Here is a 19275-nt window from a genome sequence, read left to right on the forward strand (position 1 = left end):
TTTATAGAGTGATGTGCTTTGTAAACAAATAATGAATTGGGAACCTTGCTGATGGGGCAATTTAGGCCCAGGCTGATTGCTTTAATCAGGTTCTTAGAGAGTCCATGATGGAACTCATGATCACAATGCTACTAATACCTAGCATTCATTGAGCCAGCCTGCCTGCCTGCCTGCCTGCCTGCCTGCCTTCCTTCCTTCCTTCCTTCCTTCCTTCCTTCCTTCCTTCCTTCCTTCCTTCCTTCCTTCCTTCCTTCCTTCCTTCCTCCCTCCCTCCCTCCCTCCCTCCCTCCCTCCCTCCCTCCCTCCCTCTCTCTCTCTCTTTTGTTTTGTTAGTCCTCATCTGAGGATATTTTTTTCAATTGCATTTTGAGAGAGAGCATTGTGAGAGAGACACCTGGAATGGTTGCCTCCTGCACTCGCCCCGACCAGGGCCAGGGATCCAACCTGCAGTTCAGTTACATGTCCTTGGAAGGAAATCGAACTTCAGTGTGTAGGCCGATGCTCTAACCACTGAGAAACATCGGCCATGGCTCATTGAGCATTTCTTGTGGCCCAGCACTGAGTGCTTTACTCAAATAATTTCATTTCATCGTCATGAAAACCTTAAGTAGTAGGTATAATTATTGGTCAACATTTTACAGATGAGCATATGGAGACTTGCCCAAGATCACTGTTAGTAAATTACTGTAGAGCAGGGACAACCCTGGCCATATGACTCCAGAGCTTTGGCCTGTCTAGTTGCTTCATTTTCTGAATTTGCCACTCTGCCTTGTGGAAACAGGCACCCTGCCGCAGTTGGTGGGCACAGAAAAGCAGCAGCGGGAGAGATTGCATTGTCATCTGATGTTATTTCTTAAGAAGATCTGTAAAGTTCTAGAAATCTAGCAGCTTTAGAATTTATAATTTTAGGAATTTATGTGAAAGGCTCAATATTTCCTGAGGTAAATTGTTCTTTCTTTCATGCGTCATACCTGCTCTTATTCTTACTCTCACGTTGTCTCTGAGCAAAATAATAGAGGATATAACAAGGATACTATTGATAAAACAGATGTTTTTTTACTTTGAAATTGCATGCACTTATGGTCTTGTGTGTTAACCACTCTTAACAACTGTGTTTACTATTGAAACTGGAAATACAGACTTTGATTATAGTTTAGCCAGCTTTTTCTGTACTGCTCTCCTGTAAATGGATTATTTTTAGTTTAAATTTTTGCTGCAAGCCCTTTCCCACTACTTAATTGACTCTTCAATCATCACTTGCAGTGTACATGTCAGCATTCCCATGGATGCTAAACACACAGTATTGTCGGCACAATGGCAGGTTCACTGTGAATTACTGGACTCTTTCTTTCGCTTTAAATATTGGAGTTGGGTCCATTCTGGTCCTACCAGTTCTTTAATGGAAAATTTAGGGAGTGTTATATCTGTCTCTGGTCAAAGTTTATCTTAATAGCTCTTGGTGGTCATCATAAAATAGTCCATCTGAAAATTAACAGATTGCAAGTGAAATAGATATCCTAGTATTTGTTTTGCTGCTGCCTAATGATACCTCTATTTGAGTCATTGAATACTTTTAAAGCATAACCTTTAAAGTGTGTTCTCACATCTTAATTTGCTACTTGGCACATTTAGTTCTAACAAATCAGAGCAAATTTTGTTTTATGAGAAACTGCTTGCCAAGCTTTAATTTTGGTCTTCTTAGAGGATTACTAATGAACTTGTGAAGTGTTTATTGACAAAACAATGGCATTAAAATTCAGTAGTATTCTCAAACAAAGACAAGGCATGGGGTTTGGGAGATACTGAAAAACACTACTGTTAACCTAATGATAAGCTTACAATTTCGCCTCTAACTAGTATTTGGAAATATCCTAAATTTTCGTTTATTTTATCCATCTTATTCTCTTTTTAAAAAACCTTTAGCTGATTATGGAACATAACTTTGAATAAACAAATGGGTAAAATGCTAAACATTATCTTAAAAATTTAAGTTCTTTGAAGCTAGATAATATATTTCTGCTTTTATTCCATTTATCTTTTAAAAGCTATTTAGTGGTGACATTTTTCTCATTTATGCATACTAAAATTATAGTGATTGAATTTATTATATCACTAGAGGCCCGGTGCACAATATTCATGCATGGATAGGGTCCCTAGGCCTGGCTGGTGATCAGGGCCAATCAGGGCCTCCCAGCTGCTGGCCAGGGCCTCCCTTTCCCTGGCTGCCAGATGCTGGCTGGGGCCTTCCTTCGTTCCGCACTGCCCCCTGGTGATCAGCGCACATCCTAGTGAGTGATCGGTCTCCTGGTCGAACTCCCGTGGGGGCAATTTGCATATTAGGCATTTATATATATACTAGAGGCCCGGTGCATGAATTCATGCACGGGTGGGGTCCCTTGGCCTGGCTGGCGATTGAGGCCTATCAGGGGACCGGCCGGCCGGGGGGAAGGACCCCGGGAGGTTGGCCAGCTGGCCCTCCCCCGCCACCCCCGATCGGGGCCCATCGGGCCAGCTGGCTGGCAGGGGAAAGGGACTGCAGGAGGTTGGCTGTGGGAGTGCACTGACCACCAGGGGACAGCTCCTGTGTTGAGCACGTCATAGCATCTGGTCGACTGGTCGTTCCAGTTTAACAGTCGCTTAGGCTTTTATACATATATATAGATAGATTTATTTATTTTTATTTCTTGGGATCATTTTCATGTTTTTCCTTTTTAAAAAAAGCACGTAAGGTTATTATTATAGAGTGGCTAAATTTTAAGAGTCTTGCTAGCAGATGGCAAAATATAGTACAACTGCTCTATGAAGAAAAAGAAATTTCAGTTCTGGTGCCTGCATTTACTTAAAATGATTGACTGCTTCTTTGTCTAGATTTTTCTTTTTTTTAAATTTGAAGTTCTGAAATTTACAATTCTGTTTACCAGGTGACTTGAAGCACATCATAAAATGCTAAAGGGTATGTGTCAGCGAATTTTTCAAAAGAAGATGATAAAGTCTTTTTTTCAGGAGTTACAAATTCGTCTCTCATTATTTCTTTGCTTAGTTTTGTATTTTTCTATTTAAATCAGCTTCACATATTCTAACAGAACTATAGAAAACTTCTCTTAGTATAATGAATGATATTAGGGAATCTATAAATCATTCTTGGTGGTATCCCTCCTGGACCGGAACCCCTCATCTTGATCTGATGTCTAGATCTGCCACCTTATCACTTTGGGCATCCCCTTAAAGATACATTTTCACAGATTTTTGTTGGGTTTCTTCTCGTTTGTGGAGTTAACTTCCTGAGAAATAGTACATGAGAAATGAATGTTTTGAGGCTGTGTATATCTTTAAATGTCTTTATTTTATATTCATACTTGATTAATAGTTTGGCTGGATATAGAATTTTAGGTTGGATACTGTTTTTCTACAAAATTTTGAAGCCATTGCTCTGTTGTTTTTCAATTCCCAGGAAAGAAGCCTCACCATTATACAGTGTACACTAAACTAAAAACCAGTAGGGCCCCTTTTTAGGGTTAGTTGTTATTAGAGTGGTGCCTTTTGAAAGATAAGGAAGACGCTTAGTTGTTTAAGGGAATGTCATTTTACTCTCATATGAAAGTAGCTCAGTTCCCTGTAGGAAATTTGTAGGAGGTAAACATTAAAAAAAAGTTTAAGGTAGGTATAAACTATCAAACAGTAAATCACTTTGATTTGTTTCCCTTCTTGACACACCTTGGGGTAAATGACAAACTGTTGTGGTAATAGCCCTTTGTGTTCATATTTTAAAGCACTTTATCTTGATGTGATTTTCCAATCAGTGCCCTTTAGAAGCCAAATGGAAATTAAATTGATAAGATGCATATTATGACATTTGGATTTTTCTTATCTTAAACTTTTCATAATATAACTTTTAATTTCATATAAATTGGAGTCCAGAAGTGATATTGCCATTCTTTTTTAAAAATATTTTTATTGATTTCAGAGAGAGGAAGGGAGAAGATATAGATAGAAACATCAACAATGAGAGAGAATCATTGATCGGCTGCCCCCTGCACGCCCCCTACTGGGGATCGAGCCCACAACCCAGGCATGTGCCCTCAACTGGAATTGAACCTGGGACACCTCAGTCAGCAGGCCGACGCTCTATCCATTGAGCCAAACCAGCTAGGGCTACCATTCTTTTTGATAGTCTGTATAAACAAAGGCTAACTAAAGACTAGAATTATGAAATAGGATATTTTGAAACAAATATCTTTGTTGGATATGTTTCAGATTTCTTTTGTACTCTAGTATAACTAAAATGTTTAGGTAATATCTTTAAAAGAAGAACCTAACCGTTTCATTGGGGATAAAAAGTTTTTTTTAGTTTGATCTGCATTGATGTGTGTGTGTGTGTGTGTGTGTGTGTGTGTTTTAAATTGATTTGAGCGGAAGGTTGGGAGAGAGAAAGAGAGATAGGTGCACATCTATTTATTGTTTCACTTATTCATGCATTTATTGGCTGATTTTTGTATGTGCCTTGACCGGGGATCGAACCTGCAACCTTGGTTTATTGGGTCGAGGCTCTAACCAACTTAGCTATCCGGCCAGGACCTGCATTGATTTGTGTGTTTTCTTAGCAAGAATTTGCATTCAAGAATGATTGTCATTCTAATATATGATTAAAATAATTAATCTTATATAATCCCATATAATAACAGGGTAATATGCAAATTGACCCTAATGGTGGAACAACTGGTCGCTATGATGCATGCTGATCACCAAGGGGCAGACGCTCAACGCAGGAGCTGCCCCCTGGTGGTCAGTGTGCTCCCATAGGGGGAGCTCTGTTTAGCCACAAGCCAGGCTGACAGGAGCCTTTCCCGCCTCCTTGGCAGCACTAAGGATGTCCAACTACGGCTTAGGCCCGCTCCCCCCATGGAGCCGTAGTCAGACATCCCCCAAGGGGTCCCGGACTGCGAGAGGGTGCAGGCTGGGCTGAGGGACCCTCTTGAGTGCACGAATTTTCATGCACTGGGCCTCTAGTCTATACTAATAATAGGGTAATATGCAAATTGGTTGGGACACCGTCACAGTAACAACTGACCAGCAGGCTGCGTGCGCAGCAGGTGCTGGTGGGTGGGGACTTGCAGTGTCAGGGACGGGGCAGGGCTGCGGCAGAGAGGTTTCTCCGCCGCGGCCCCAGCCAGGGGTCCGCAGGCACGTGGAGAGGCCCCTCTGCTGTGGGCCCAGCTGTGGCCCCGGCCAGGGGTTCGCAGGCCTCCCCCGGCTCCGGCCTACCTCTTTGGGGCAATCCATCGAGGAGCCCCGGATGGGTGGGCAGGGCCTACCTCTTTGGGGCGATGGATCGCGGGGCTCCCGCCCTGCCCCAAGTGGACCGATTTCATGCACCGGGCCACTCATTTAGTATAATGATAAATTATATAATCCGTAGAAAACATGTATAAAATGGCAAGTATCAATTCTTAATCTAACTGTTAATTGTTACTAGGTGGCTGTCTTAGTATTGATTACTATGGTATTCCTTTAGCTTTTATAAATTACTACAAGAGATTAAACTGTATCTTCTTTTACACTTTCTAAATTAGCTCGTATTTAATGTTGAAGGGTAGCAAGGAAAATTGATAGTTCAGATTTTTAAGAAGTCTTATTTTAGGGTAATGTGCTTTTTAAAGTTGTTTTGGCACCTTTTTGGCCTTTCCCCCAGACATTAATCCTTGGCTGGAAAGAATAAACTCTAGTTCTCCATAATACCTGACTGCAAACTTCAACCAGAAAGCCTTCGACTGTTAAAACAAACATTTCTCAACCTTATAGCATAGACTTCCTGTTTTTACAGCTTTTCTGACCTTCCTGAGAAAAAGACCAATACAGCTATGGTTACATCCCGTGGTTATTGTCATAAAAAAAAAAATCTATTGAATTTTTCAAAGCCCTTGAGTATAAAAGTGATTAATGCACCAAAAAATGTAAATAGCAGTGGACTCATGTCTGATCTTTGCTAGGCCTTCAATAAAAGATAATAGAACCAGGTCAGCTTTTAATGTGTCTGTGTTCAATGTCTGCTACAATTGGAATGCCAGGGAAACCTCACATTAAAGAGACCTGCTCTATTCTGGAGAGATTGTAAAGGAAGCATTTGGCAGTCATTTCCTTTCGCTTGTGAGAATGAACATGCTTTACATTATAATTGTTTAAACATACCAGAGTCTGCTGTTAGGGCTCTCATATTTTTCACTGTAGAGTTAGCTTACTCTAAACATTGGAGGGATGGTCATTGTTTAGGATTCATTTTTAGAGTTAATTAAATAATGAAAATGTTAGAATGTCTTTTTTTGTACTAAGTTTTGTTTCCTGCATCCCAAATATTTGCTTTATCTAGTCAGTTAAAATTAAAGTTAAGTGGATGTTCAGAATTTGTCTTCATGACAGTCTGTCACCTCTAACACTTCCCTCCTCCAAAACAAAAGAAACCACCCTGTGTTGTAAAGGTCAAACATCCTTGACTGTGGCTTTTGATTTTTGTTTTCGCTAACGTATTGCATGTGTGAGTGGATATTTTGAACTAGAATCTTTTGACATTTTCTAGAGAGGAGTGTGATTGGGTTTTAAGCAGAAAGTACTGGATCATTAATACTACCTATGATGTTGAAACTGGCAAATGTTTAATCTTTTGAAACATTTATATTTTTCCTAAAATAGATGTTTGTGATTATATTTTAAAAAGAGTTTAGTTTATTGGAGATGTATTACCAGACAAAACATACTTAAAAATTTTTTTAAAGGGCAAAGCAATGTTTGGGATTTGTGTTATTTTAGTTGCACAGATATCTATCCATGTGGTTGAAATTTTGAATGCTTGGTATAATAGTTGAGGTTTTTCGTTGTCATAAGGTTATGGACTTTCAATAAACCTGACTGGATCTCCCCACCGATTTTATCACATATTGTCAGACCTCATTCTACATATCCTATTAGGGTCCTGAGTCCCTAAGCTATTTCTTCCACACAAACATCTCTCTCTTTTTTTTTTTTTTTTTTACTGTAATGCTTTTCCACATGAGAAATCTCTCTTCTTAACTGTCTTTTTGCCTTTTCAAAGTATCACTCTGTTGGAACATTATAATTTCATCTGTAGAATCTGATATCGCTAGTGAGTTGATGAAAAATGTCCTTAAATATGTTGAAAACATATGCTATCTAAGAAATCTCACATTCTTAGTTGCTTTAAGGCTATTTCACATCCTGCATTCCCAAGAGGACTACCAATTTGCAAAAACTAAAGCCTTCAGGCCTGACCTTTGATTGACGTACACGCTGTGTCAGATGAGTTTGCTATGACTGTGCACTGAGCGTCTGCTCTCTGTTCTTAGAAAAGAGGGATTTGATGTGTTGCAAGCTGTCATTCCCTCCTCCCTCTTCCCGCCATTATTTTATTTTATTTTATTTTATTTTATTTTATTTTATTTTATTTTATTTTATTTTATTTTAATAATGTCAGTAATTTTGTACATCATGAAATCACACTACTTATTAGGAGTTTAACACTCAAATATATGTTTAGGCTGTGTTGAAAAGTGTTAAAAAAAAAAAGGAAAATTGTAATTAACATCCAACTTGAGTGTTTTACCTATATATGGAGTATGTGCTTTTTATAGTTTTACTAAAAATTAGCCTCTTTCGGAATTTTATTTTTTATTTATTTAGTTCTTTAAATATATATTTTTATTGATTTCAGAGAGGAAGGGAGAAGGGAGAGAAAGAGAGAAACATCAGTGATGAGAATCAAAGATTGGCTGCCTCCTACACGCCCCCTACTGGGGATTGAGCATGTGCCTTTTACTGGAATCGAACCCGGGACCCTTCAGTCCGCAGGCTGATACTCTATCCACTGAGCCAAACCAGCTAGGACGCTCCTTGAATTTTAGAATCTGATGTTATTTCTAGTTATTTTTAAGAGCGTTTTATGTAGGTTCCAATATTATCAAGGCTGAAATTAACTCATAAGTTTTACTCTTAAATATAAAAAAAAAATAAGATTCTGGCATTAAAAGACATAAAAACTCACTTTCCCTCAATAATTTGGAATATTATTACAACATACATGTTCATGGTTTTCTGGTAAGTCTGTTTCTATGGATATAATTATCATCACTGACCAAATTGATGTGTTTATATTTCTGTTCTTCTGCAACTTAACTACAAAGCTGTGAGTTGATCATTAAATGTTGGCTGAATGGAAAGTGATGTGATAAGTGAACGGATAGGTAATTATGTAGGAAAGTTTTTAAAAAAAATTCATATTTGTACATGCCTGACCTTGATTTACCTTTAAGACTTGCAAACTGTGGATTAGATGATAGTTACCTATTATCTCTCTATATAAAAGCCAAGCAACTGGAATGATGGAATGACCAGAACGACCAGTCGCTATGACATGAACTGCAGCAGCCAACCGGCTCAATCAGGGTCCCTATCGGCCCCACTCCCATCCCTATTGGGGGTAGGGTTGGCAGGCTAGGCCCCTGCCGGCTGGCCCCACCTCCAATTGCCACCACCCGTGGCCCCTCCCCCCGGAGCCCCCCTCCCGCAATTGGGGGCAGGGCTGGCCAGCCAACCTCCTGTGGCCCCCTACCCCCAGCCTGCCCCACCCCCAATTGGCCCCCATGGGGCGAGCTGGCCAGACCCCACCCGTGCACGAATTCGTGACTGGGCCTCTAGTTAAAATAATAATACTCATTCGGTAGTGCTAAAAGCTGAGAAATATTTTATATTTAATGTGCTAATTGTGATTTCATATACATTTTAGGATATAAACCATAATTTCCTTATTTTTAAAAGATATGCTATTAATACTTATACCAGGGTAATGAATCTCCTGGGACTATAGGGAAGCCAGGACATGTGGGGAAGAACATTGATTTGGTTTAGGATGATTTGAGAGTATCTGTGAAATACCATTGTGGTGGAGCACAGAGGGCATTTGAAACGTGGATCTGTTACTAAGAAGCAAGCTCTGGGAGGGGCTGGGGAGGGGGGGAGATAAAATTTTGCAATCAGCCCGAAGCAGCTTGAGTGAATCTTCTCACTCATGAGAGATGCTGGAATGTGACAAGAGGTGCTCAACATTGACTACAAATTCTTAGGAGAGGAGTCATGGAAAGAAATAGAGAATGGCCAGGGGGTAGGAAATCCATGAGAGTGCATAATGTAAAACTTAAACCCCCAGAATGCTAGTGTGGGAACAGGGCTTACCACTCGGAAGAGTATAAATTGGAAGGTAGCTTGATTCAGTCTCTTTGAACTAAATAATGCGTATTCACCGAATGAGAGATTCCAACAGTATAGAAATACTCATATGCACAAAGATACACATAGAACCTTGGGTTATGATAATTAATACTTTTAAAAGTGTTTATTTAATTGATTTTTAGAGAGAGAAAGAGGGAGAAAGAAACATCGCTATGAAAGGGGAACATTGATTGGGTGGCTCCTGCACGCCCCCTACTGGGGATTAAACCCACAATTCAGGAATGTGCCCTGACCAGAATCCAATCAGCAACATTTCAGTGCACTGGACCACACCCAACCAACTGAGTCACATGGGCAGGGCATAATTAGACACCTTTTAATTATGGTATTCCCATACTATAGAATTCTGTGCAACTATATAAAGGAATCGAATGTTAATGGTCTGCTGTATAGTGAGAGAAGCAAGTTGCCATATAGCATGAATAGTAGGATTTCATTTTTATGAAATAAAAATCAAGGAAATGACCCTCCCCCCCCCCGACAAATAAACATATATGTCCTTAAGTATTTGTGTATTTGTATACATGAGTTCTAGAAGAGGGTCTGGAGAGATGCACTTCAACTTGAATAGGTTTGGATTTCCTATAGGAATGTATATCACTCAAAATCCAAAAGGCCTTTAAAAAACTATATATTATTTTTTTGAAAACGAGGTTTTGTTGAGTTGGGAAAAGGAAAGAAGTTACGGTTAGTTTAAAATTATAACTCCGTATTCTGCGTAGTCATACAAAACCAAACCTCCCCATCTTAGGATACTATGTAGACACAGCTAACTAGTACCAGCCCAATCCTTGATTCAGTAAGTGTTTGCTTGACTTGGGCATTCTTTTGACATTTTGACACTGGGGTGAGTTAAGTTACTTGATCTGAATGATTTTACTAGATAATGCTTAAGAAAGAATGTTGATCATCTCAACTTGATAGTTATAAATTTGACAGACCTTACTAGTTATTGTTAGATGAATGTTACCTTTAAACTTTCATAAAAATGTAATCTCCTGCCCCCTTTGGGGGCTGTGGGGAGTGGGCCAAAGCCGCCATCCTTAGAAGATGTGGCCAGAGGTCTTCCTTGCTGTGACAGAATCAGGGTGGTAGAGCGAGTAAATGCAGTGTAGTTGTGTGAGGTTAAGGATCTGGAATAACCTGGGTGCTGTTCAGCTTGTGCTCAGGTTATACTTCCCATGTCCCCTGTGTACTGTTTCTGGTCACAGCTTTAATGTTGGTTTAACTAGACTTTGTATTTAGTTATAACTGTTAGGGTAAAGTCAGATGTCAGCTCACTTGGCTGCATGCTGAGGCCTGTAGAATATGGAGTGCTTTGCCTCTAACCGCATCTGTTGTCTCCTCTCATTATCTGTTAATGGTACTCAACTTGACAGGGTTGTTTTGATAAATGAAGGGTGTTATAAAACCTGGAGCTGGATTTTATGTGGAATGGAACTTAGGACAAAAGGAAGCAATGGCACAACAAGGCCAGGGTGAGGTGTGGGAACTAAGCAGTGCCATGTAGAATACTGAAAATCCGTGGGCATTAATTTGGGAGTGAGGTTGGGATATATCTAATTTTTTTCATTCCTCTCACAAACTTACTATTTATTTCACCGTTTCATGAGCTCATGTGTAAAACATCTGAGAAATTGTCTTGTAATAACTTCTCTTTCTTATCTACAGATCTCTTAATTTACAAGCTCACATTAATGGGGTTTAAAATTAACTTTTCACTTTGAGGAGTTGGGGAGGGTGGTTTTGAAATGCTATGTCACAACTGCTCTTACAGAGGCTTCCATGTCAGGGAAATACAGGTCTTTGAAAGAGGAAAAAACTGAAAATAAAGCAAGAGTGTATGGTAAAAGAGAGGTGAAGGATTATTCCTCTCCCCTCATTTACAGCTGCATTTTGAATTTCATAGTACTTTTGCATTTAGAGAATCTTGGAAGACAAACTAGTATACAATTGCTCTCAAATTTTTATGTTCTGTTTATATTTCTCTTTGTGTGTGTACAAGATTTAGTGATGTGTCCAGTTCACCTGTGGCTGTTTGCCTCTTGCATAAATGCCAGGTAAGCAGGAAGAACTTGGCTTGAATAAATTAATGATGGCTTCTGAGTCTCAGTAACTTAAAAAAAGTGTAGCTTGCAAGTAGGATCCTGGTTATGGTCTCAGTGTTTTTCTGAGTAACCCCTGGCACAATTATTTACATCTCCATAAAGTGGGTATGAAAATCTTCATTTTACTAGACTTTTAAAGGTTAATAAAACATGAATTTATGCTATTTATTTGGATAGATGCTACTTATTTGAGAGAGGCTTCTTTGTGCCAGGAACTGTGCAGAGAACCAACACAAGGAATCAAACGGGGTCCTGGAAAGCAATTCATTTATTCATTCCATAGATCTGTGTGCTTGACACCCAGTGCAGTTAGGCACCACTTAGTGACGGAGATATGTTTTGAGAAATGTGTCTGTCGATTTTGTTGTGGTCCGAACATCCCATAATGTACTTAACACGAATCTAGATGGTGTAGCTTACTGCACACCTAGAAAACATAGAACTTTCTCTAATGGAACCGGCTGCCTAGAGGGGACTATGGATTTTAACCCGAGAAATCAGCCAATGAATTACAAACTGAGATAAATGTTCTCAAGGAAAGGAACACAGTTCCCTGAGAACTGATAACAAAGGAACTTGACCTAGAATGGAGTCTCAGGGGAAGCTTCTCTGGCATAGTCATACCTGATCTGAGATCTGAAGGAGTAGGCTTTAACTGTGTGTGTTTGGGGAGGTGGGGAGGTGGGGAGGGTGGAGGCAGGGAGATATTGGGAAGAAGCAGTCATGGTCTGCAGTAGAAATCCTGATACCTTGGGGAAATTGAAAGACGGGGGTAATTGGAAGGTGGGTGTGGGTGTGGATGGCTTATCAGAAAGGATGCACGACAAGGACAAAAGTATATAAGTGTCATAAAGTGCTGACAAAGCATTTAGAATCCCTGAGAGACTAGGTACAGAGTGAATTCAGAAGAGCAGTTTGGTTGTTCTCGCCAGCCCTTTTCAGTTCACTTTAAACCACAATTTTTAAAAAGGTCTGCAGGAAAACAACATAAAACAATTCTCGTTAGCCTCTGCCTGTGTCGATGGAGCTGGTGAGAAAATGGAAGTGTGTCCCAGTACCGCAGTGGCTTCTGTAGCTGGGCATTAGGGTTGGATTCATCTCTGACATGGGTGGAGTGATTTCACAGCCACTTGGTGATGAAGCATATTTTCAAGCTGCATGTCCCTCAGGATGGACTCATGGAGGAATAGTGTTTAGTGGGGCTTATAGCATAGCTCATAGCAGAGTTACACTTGCACCGTAGGCCATATCTGATTATTATTATTTTTTTTTACCAGTAATTGATTTTTTTCTTTTGAGGGGGAAGGGAGGGGAGATTTGTTGTTCCATTTATTTATATGTTCATTGGTTGATTCTTGCATATGCCTTGACCAGGGGTCAAACCTGCAACCTTGGTGTATCAGGCTGATGGTCTAACCAACAGAGCTACCCAGTCAGGGCCAGGACCAGACCCCCCTCTGATTTTTATAGACCACAGCCACCTTTTAGGTGGCAAAAGCTTTATGCTTCATCCACTCTGATTCTCAGTGCCTGTGCTGTTAGTAGTTTTAGGTAGATACTCCTATCTCCTGAAGAATAACTTGATTTTTCTTTAAAAGTGATTAGGAGAATGATGTTTAACTAGCAGATATGCATGTCAGCCTGTCCGCTTGGTTGTCTGTGCCAGTAAGGCTGCACTCCCCCTCCCCCACCTCTTGGTGGGAGACTGGGCGCAGATCCCTTCTCTGTCTCAATCTTGGACTGCTGGTGAGAGGGTGCCTGTTAATTCAGCGACATTAGTGGGCCTTGGGAGGCCCAATAACATTTATTTGAGAGTTCAGTGAAACTTGCCTGGAAGGTAAAATGGTGTAATATGAAAGATACTAAAAGTGATCATTTAAATTTTGAGCTTGTGACTTTCAAATTTTGGTTGACACTAAGCTTAATACTTTGAATTCATATTCTGTAGGAATATATTTTAAAACATTTTCTATAGAATGCCTTATTTAATAGAAAAATTTATCTTGGCTGCTACTACTAGAGAGTACATGGTCTGAATGTAGTTTAATTTTAATAAATTTTAGCAAGTTGATGTATGCTAACCATATTGGGTGTGGGGAAGAAACTGATTTTAAATTAACAGTTGGTAATTCTATTTAGATGCACATACAATGGAATTAATGAGGGGGTCTGGAATCTGGTAGCCTGTGGGTTATATGTATAAGTAAGGCCACTTGGCAGGAATGCACATTTATTTTGTTTCCTTATTAGATGGATAATAAAGCCCAATTTTTTTAAAAAATCTGTTTTTATTTATTTCAGAGAGGGAGAGAGAGATAGAAACATCAGTAATGAGAGAGAATCATTGATGGGCTGCCTTCTGGGGATCGAGCCCGCAATGTGCCCTTGACCAGAATCTAACCTGGGACCCTTCAGTCCGCAGGCCGATGCTCTATCCACTGAGCCAAACCAAGTAGGGATAAAGCCCAATTTAAGTATGCCTTGTATAAAAGATGGATCTTTATTGTTTTGGGGGGAATGATTGGAGAGAAGCATTTTAAACAAATGACTTAGAAAATTCTTAAATTGTAAGGAAAATTGGGGTCAGAATTATTGTTTGACACCAAACAACGCTTCTCTCTCCTGTGCATCGTTCAAACACATGTTGGGGGTGTCCATGATCGTTGGTTATTTCATCTGCATTTGGTTAGACGGCAGAGGTAGTTGGTATCAATATTCCTGGCAGAAGCCGAGGCACCTCCAGGACGTGTGGACTGCTGATCACTCACGGGGATGTGCTGCCTCTTTACTATCTTGCTCGCAGAGGCATTTTCCAGCTGACCAGGCTATTAAGAGCTGCCATCAATCACGCAGCCTCTCAGTTCCGGCTGTCAGCAGGGGAGGGAGGATTAGGGAGAGGCCGGCCGGCCCAGCTGGGAAGGAGATAACATTGCAGCGGCTTTGTGTGCGCGCGCAAGCCGGACTCCAGCCCGGGTTTTGCCGGCCGCCGCCGCCGAGGGGAGTCTGCTCTTTCTCTTCTGGTGTCTAGGTCTCAAGCATGTGGCAGTGTTGGCCCAGCCTCTGGGGTTGAAGGAGTGCGGCCGTGTACCACCCCCAGCCGCGGGCGGGGCCCCGCGTGGCCACCGACTCCCCTCCCGGAACCTCCGAGCTGTGGGGACCTGCGACTGCTTCTCCGCGCTGCCCTGCATCCGCCAGGGCCTCCTTTTGTTTAGCAAGTGCATTTCATGCCCCTAGCCCCCGCCGCCCCGCCCCGCCCCGCCCCTGCTGGTGGGCCTAAGTTTGCGGGCCCTGCGCCGGAGGAGGACGAGGCCCGCAGGCTCAGCTCCTGCCGCCGACCGGCCGCAGGCAAGTGGCCAGCGCCTTCTGCTGTGAGGGGGATGCGGGTCTCGGGCCAGGAAGTTGATCTAGTGTGGACGCCGGGGCTCTCGGAGGTGGGTGTACGGGAGGGTTGTAGATGACCCTAGAAAGATGAACAACTTGGGTGTTATTGAGAATGGTGGTGGCTTTCCAGGAATCAGGAATCGGTGTAAGCTGTGTCCCATTGCATTGCTGTTGGATTTTCTAGACCCAATCAAATAAGTGAATTAAGAAACCTCTTTAGGGCATAGAAAACATGATTTTTAAAGAACGCGTGTGTATTTTTGTCTTCTCTGAAAGGAAAGCCTTATTGAACATGAACAATGTATAATCCAAAAGTCACTGATCAGAAACTTCATTGCTTACTGTGGAGTAAATGTAAATTTAAAAATGGATTTGGTGGACTTGATTATATATTTTTGGGTATCTTACAAATAATTTAGTTCTTAGACCAAAATACAGTTATTTCTTAGATCAAAATACGGTTATTTTATTGGAGTAGCTAGAATGCAGAGATAGAAGAAGGTTGCTTATAGTTTAAATTGTAAAAAATATTTTTGGTTTGAAATGGTGGCTTCCCTGCCCCCTTCCCCTTGTTTACTCAAATCTTGTACTCTCTTGGAAACTATGGGCAGACCTGCTTGACCACTCTGCTGAGAAAGAAACTCCTGTAAGGGATTACTTTGTTTTACTCTGCTTTCCTGGTGCACATGTGCCACCGTTCTCCTTGGGGCATTGTTCGGCTGAAGGCCTCCTTTCAGCCACATGGAAATTAAAAAAAAAAGGGTATGTGCATGAACATGAACACAGTGGTCAACAGAGATTAATTTCTCCCTTTGAAATTGTGTGTCAGTGTGCTTTAAGATTGAGACAGTGAAAGTTGAGAACAGAGTTGACAAACTCCTTACAATTCTATGCCAAAATTACTATATTGAGTATCCTCCCCTCCCTCCCTCCTTTCCTCCTTTCCTCCCTTCCTCCCTTTCTTCCTATCTCCCTTCCTTCCTTCCTTCCTTCCTTCCTTCCTTCCTTCCTTCCTTCCTTCCTTCCTTCCTTCCTTCCTTCCTTCCTTCCTTCCTTCCTTCCTTCCTTCCTTCCAGGAATGCCAAATTTAAACTAGAAACCTTACAGATGGGAACAATATCCCATGTAAGCCCATTGATCTGTGGGCAGTTATTTCCAGATGCACAACCATCTCTACGTGTGTTAGATTTGGGCTCTAAGAGGCAATTGCCTTTCTGAGTATTTACATTGCCTAGTAAAATAACACAAGGCAGACATTTTAGAGGCTTTACAGTAACTTCACAATAGTGTGGGAGCAGCAGTTAGAAGCTTGTATTTGTTTTTTTTCCAACTGTAATTTAGTAGTGTTTAAACTGTTTTATAAAGATCTCTGGGACCAGTGAAAGGTGGTTTTCAGTCCAGAGCACTTGAGTGCTCATTGTACTCTGGCAGGCCCCGGTGCACTTGGCAGGCCGCGCTTGAAATGTTATTTGATCTGCTTGCATGATAGAATTGACTTAGATTACACTTTTCCCCTCCCTGTGGCTGTTGAAAGTGATGCATCAAGGAGCACTGTGCAGTAACATATTTAGAGACTCAACCTACATTCATTCACTCTAAGAAGGTTTCCAGAAAAAAGGCCATTTAGATTTTTGTCTTGTTTTGTGGTTTTGCATTTATGAATTGAGGCAAGAGCTGACGTAATGTAACTGTACCACTTCCTTTGTGTGTATATAGGTTTTTATAGCCTGTGTTTCTATAGGATATGTTCCAGTGATTATTTGAATGTGTGTATATTTTCCACTGGGTACTTTCAGCTTTGTGCCAATTTGTTGTTTACATTGTAGGTCTGCGGGGGTGGAGGGGGGTGGGGGTAGGGTGGGGAAAAGAGTGTGATGGTGAACCCTGCCAACTTGTCAGTAAGGTTCAGTGAACTGCCTGTGCTATGCAGACTAGCCTTTCATTTTAATTAGTGCAACTGTGTACAGCTGTGAGGTCAGACGCACTGGCCGCTCCTGAGGGTAGTTTCCTTGCACTGGAGGTTTTATGGACTTGTCTGCCTGTGTTTCTTCATCCCCCTCCCACCGCCACTGTGCTTGCTTTTAAGCAAATGATAGAACAAGACAAGCTTTTGTTTACTCATGTAATAGTTTACTTGTGAGAGATTTTTTTTTGTTTCATTTATTAGTAGGTATTACATTTACTATGCTTTTCCAAGGTCAAAGGGCTTTGCTTGCTATTGTGTAGTCAGAGTAGCCAGTTAGAACCATAAAATGATATAGGAAGCCAATATTTTTTCCCCTTCCAAACTGGTTCTTTGTTTGCTATTCTAGGATTAGTCTGTAAAATTCAAACAGACATAAATGTTAGTTCAATGCAGATGATAACATGGTTAAAATGTTTCTCCCTGTCTCTTAACTCTTGTAACACTGTACCAAAGGGACTTATTGAGCCACTGACTAATAGCAGTTTGGGCATGGGCTGGATGATTAATAGAAGGGTTTAGAAATGTGTGTTCAGGGACATGTGTGGTCACCTTTAAATTGTAAAATGTATTTTTGGCTCCAAGTTGTTGGAAAGTATTTTCTTTAAGATTGAGTGGCTTTGTGTGAATACAGACCTATGACAAAATCCTTTTGCAGAGGCCCAGTTTACTGATAGACTGTGGGGATATTGTTGGGGGCACTGGTGGGGATGGTGTTGGGTTCTGCTGGGGTGTCGGGGGGAGGAGGTTGGTTTAGGTTAAGAAATCTCTTAAAAATTAAAAAATAATGTTTTTTAAAAAATTGATTTCAGAAAGAGGAAGGGAGAGGGAGAGAGATATAGAAACATCAATGATAAGAGAGAATCATCAATTGGCTGCCTCATGTACACCCCCCGCTGGGGATCGAGCCCGCAACCTTGGCATGTGCTCTGACTGGGAATCGAACTGTGGTCTCCTGGTTCATGGGTCGATGCTCAACCACCAAGCCACACCAGCTGGGCAGGTTGAGACATCTTTTAACTCATTGAAGATACAGGTTCTTCTTAAAATAACCTGGAATGAGGAAAGAAAGTGCAACATTAAAAAAAATGTTTTTATTGATTTTAGAGAGAGAGAGGAAAGAAGAGGGAGGGGAGGGAGGGAGGGAGGGAGGGGGGGAGAGAGAGAGAGAGAGAGAGAGAGAGAGAGAGAGAGAGAGAGAGAAAGAAACAGAGAAACATTGATTGGCTGCCTCCTGCACTCCTCCCCCACCAGGGATTGAGCCTTCAACCCCGGGAATGTGCCCCGATTTGACCAGGAATCAAACTGGCAACCTTTTGGTTGTTCATGGGATGACATTCTGCCAACTGAGCCACATCAGCCAGGGCGGGAGTGCAACATTTTTCAGAAAAATCTGATAATTTCAATGTAACTTACAAATGTTTTCTCTAATTAAAAGAAATAACATTTAGATTAGCAGCAGAGACTGCTGAATCTAAGGAAAAACAGAATAGTAAGTTTCTTAGAGCTAAACAGGTTATTTCAAAAGTGCATTTATAAGTATTTTTTCTTTTTGAGACTGTATTTCTTGATCCCAGATTTTAATGGTCGTAGACTTGCCCTCCAAACTCTATCTAATCCATGACGTAGTTGACATACTACATATTTATAATGAAAAACAGTAAAACAATAATGTTGGCATTTAATTAGCAGGGAAATTAGCATAATCATACTCAATTTTTAATGCTATCACCTGGAGCTCTGGTGGTGTAATTAATCAATCCATTCAGTATAGTTTGGTGGTAAATAACTGGCTGTCTGAGTTTTATTCCTTATTCCATCATTTACTGTGGGACCTAGAATAAGTTATTTAGCCTCTTTATGACTGAGATGAAAATGATAAATCTACCTCAGAGGGTGTGCAAAATTCTTAGGAGTGTGCCTGGCACGTAATGACAGCTAATACTTAATATAGTGAGTACTAATTACGCTAAGATAACTTTTGGGCATGCAGGTGAGTTTTTTTATTATTATTAATTTTTAGAAATTTAATAATATGGGAAGTATAACATCTCTTTTCTTTATTTTTTAAAAAGATAAATATTTTTATTAAAACTTTTTTTTTTTTTTTTTTTTTTTTTTAAGAAAGAGAGAGGAAAGGAGAGGGAGAGAGAAAGAGAAGCATCCATGTGAGAGTGGAACATTGATCGGCTGCCTCCTGCACACCTCCTACCAGGGACAGCCTGTAACTCAAGGAGTGCCCTGACAGGAAATTGATCCAGCAACCTGTTGGTGCACAGTACAACTCCCAACCAACTAGCCACACCAGCCAGGGCTAACATCAGTCTTTAAGCCAAACTTTTCTTCCTCCTTGATAAAAATGTGTTTCTCACACTGCTAGATGAATTATTAGCCATTGATAACAATTTTTGGCTCACAGGTAGCATTAGAAAGGAGGAAGCTGCTTTTTCTGGGAAAGGAAAAGAGGAACAGAGAAGAAATTAAAGGTAATGATTTCTTGGTTTCAGTGCCCAGCAGTAGAAGGGAAAT

At 40.8% G+C, this 19275-nt stretch overlaps 1 protein-coding gene across 4 annotated transcripts in view; it reads left to right on the top strand.

The window, feature by feature from the left end:
* The window catches only part of RERE (arginine-glutamic acid dipeptide repeats), a 387530-nt gene that overhangs the window by 88374 nt on the left and 279881 nt on the right, over positions 1-19275 (top strand). The window contains exon 1 of one of the 4 annotated variants that reach the window (XM_079776773.1): positions 14308-14747. The exons of 2 other annotated variants lie outside the window; for them this stretch is intronic. The gene's annotated coding sequence lies outside the window, so the exon portion shown is untranslated. Of the gene's footprint in view, positions 1-14307; positions 14748-14814; positions 14834-19275 lie in introns of those variants that run through there. One more of the 4 variants, XM_079776774.1, reaches the window with a different exon arrangement.

This window comes from Cnephaeus nilssonii (genome assembly GCF_951640355.1).
Source record: "Cnephaeus nilssonii genome assembly, chromosome: 7".
Taxonomy (NCBI): Eukaryota; Metazoa; Chordata; class Mammalia; order Chiroptera; family Vespertilionidae; genus Cnephaeus; species Cnephaeus nilssonii.